At 34.7% G+C, this 2500-nt stretch overlaps 1 protein-coding gene across 3 annotated transcripts in view; it reads left to right on the top strand.

Moving 5' to 3' along the window:
- The window catches only part of Sgcz (sarcoglycan zeta), a 541523-nt gene that overhangs the window by 497252 nt on the left and 41771 nt on the right, over positions 1–2500 (top strand). The window lies entirely within an intron of this gene.

The raw sequence follows: 2500 nt of genomic DNA, 5'->3' as shown, positions 1-2500 counted from the left end.
CTGCACAGTGATGGATCCCTTATTCTATTCATCTTTCTGTAGAATTCGCTGCTTTCTATCTCTTTCTGTTCCTGAGACCACTTAAGTAAAAGTAAAATCTCTCCCTCTGTAGAACGCTGTGACAGAATTTCCCCAAAGAGAATCAAAGTAATGTTTTGTAATGATGAAATTTTAAAGTCTAAGAGAATGATTCATAAATACTTTCAGTCAAAAAATTGGGGCTGGGGAGATAGCTCAGTGGTCTAAGTGACTGCCTTGCAAGCACAAAAACCTGGGTTCAATCTTGGGCACTGCATGCCATGTCTGGGCATTCAGTGATGGCCAAAGCAATGGGGCATTGTGGTGCATGCCTGTAATCCCAGCGCTGAGGAGGCTGAGACAAGGAGATCACTATGAGTTGGAGCTGCATGTGAAACCCTGTAACAAATAAATGATTAAAAATTAATTAATACTGTTGTGTTAAAGATTCCATATTTTCTGATAGGTAGATCACACTCCACAATAAATTGCTGCAATATTTTTTAGAAGACAGCAATGATGACAAATAAAAAGAGTAATCACATGTTTCTAATCACTATCAAGTTAGATAACAGCATCAACATGACAAAATCTCTGTTGTAAAAAACATAAAAGGAACACTCTATTAATTTAAAAACACATTGTTTTCATAAAATCATTGTTGAACTATTTTCATTAGATAAGCAGGAAAACTGCTCTGATAAAAACAAAAATTGAAATTTCAAGGCAAAAGGCATGGTTTTCACAATAATATATTTTACAGACTTGTATCATTTTCGTAACTATAATTATTTATTGCTGAATTAATAGGTTAAGAAGTTAAGCTATATTCAGAAGGATTTTCTCTCAGATCAGAATAAAATTTATTATATGATTGTGCACAATGGAACATATGCAGTGTATTGTTCCACAATGATCATGATTGATTAAATGATGAAATAACCCTTTCAGCTGCTGCACTAAGTACATTGTTTTTACAGCTTCTTCTCATGAAGAAATCTCTTTCACTCTTTCAAATTTTTAAAGGAACATAATGTCCCCTTAGAATCTACTATATAATTTGGTTTAATTACAAAGTCCCTTCTGTTTATTAATGATCTAGACACACGTTTTCATACCTTTTTTTTTCTTTTTGAGACTGGGTCTCACTATGCAGCCCAGGCTGGTTCCAAACTCATAGCAGTCTTCCTGCCTCAGCCTCCCTAGTGCTGGGATTACAGGTGTGCACCATCATGCCCAGCCTTGTACATACTTTTAATTAATGATTAGATAGTGTCATTGTAGAAAGGATTTATGTAAACTGTATGAGAAAACTAGAACAACAATTCTAAGACCTGGGCTGTTTTATGCTGAGATCCTAAACAACTTAGTGTTTCACTGAGCAATAAACAGACTCAACAAGCCAAGAACAATACCAGGAAAGAGAGCCACATCATTTAATGCAAACTTTTTTAAATAAGGACAAAAATATTTATACTAAGCAAAACCAAGAGGAATTTAAGAGTGTTGAAGAGTGTATACATATAGCCTCTCACTATGTCCCAAAATTTTGACTTATATCTCTTTTCTTAGGAATGCAGCTTCTTTTGTACATTTATTTTATTCTTCTATACCCAAGAACGTCCTAAATGCTAATAGCATAGGAGCCACAAGTTCATGTTTTATCAGCACTACAGCAGCCAGAATGCTATCTAATAAGTCACAGTTTGATAAATATTGATTAATCTGAGCTACTGAAACAGAAAACCTGTAGGATGAAAAACTAAACCAATGTGATGTAGGGGATGTGACAGCTGTAAGACATGTGGATAACATTGCTAGCAGTCACCTCACGACTGTTCTTGTAAGGAAATCAATAAAGTAAAACAAGTCTCACAATATTTCACAGGTATATCAACTAAATAATGAGTTAAACTTACAGAAGTTGAGAGTATAAAGGTGCTTAAAAGATGCTGGCAAGAGTAATAAGGGTAAGAGATGAAATTTGAAGAGGTTACCAAATTTTGAGGAGACATGTTTAACCCAGTTCAAGCACTATGCAATGCATACATGTATTAAAACTTTAAATTATATTCTATAGATGTGCATATATTTTCTGTTTAATATATAATTTGAACTTTATTTTTAAATGAATATTTAAAAACATAATCTAAAGGTTAAGAAATTACAATTAAATTTAATATATATTTGAGCTTACCAATGTTCTCCAAAACAATTGAAAATTTTCTCATTTCTAAAAAGGATGCTTTTACTTCCAACATTTTAGTAATTATGCACCAATTTTATTTTCATACTAATAAATCCCATTATTAAAAGAAGAACAATGAGGGCTGGCGAGATAGCTCAGCAGACAAAGCGCCTGCTTACGCAAGCATAGGGCCAGGGTTTGATCCCCGGCACCACAGGCCGGGCTGGCCCAACCCCCACATGTGCTGTGCCAGCCAAGGAGTCTGTGATCACAGCACTGGGGAGGCTGAATGCA

Source organism: Octodon degus, unplaced genomic scaffold (assembly GCF_000260255.1).
Source record: "Octodon degus isolate 3935 unplaced genomic scaffold, OctDeg1.0 scaffold00051, whole genome shotgun sequence".
In the NCBI taxonomy this organism is placed as follows: domain Eukaryota; kingdom Metazoa; phylum Chordata; class Mammalia; order Rodentia; family Octodontidae; genus Octodon; species Octodon degus.
The sequence above is the reverse complement of the archived record's forward strand: the minus strand, read 5'-3'. Positions and strand labels throughout refer to the sequence as shown.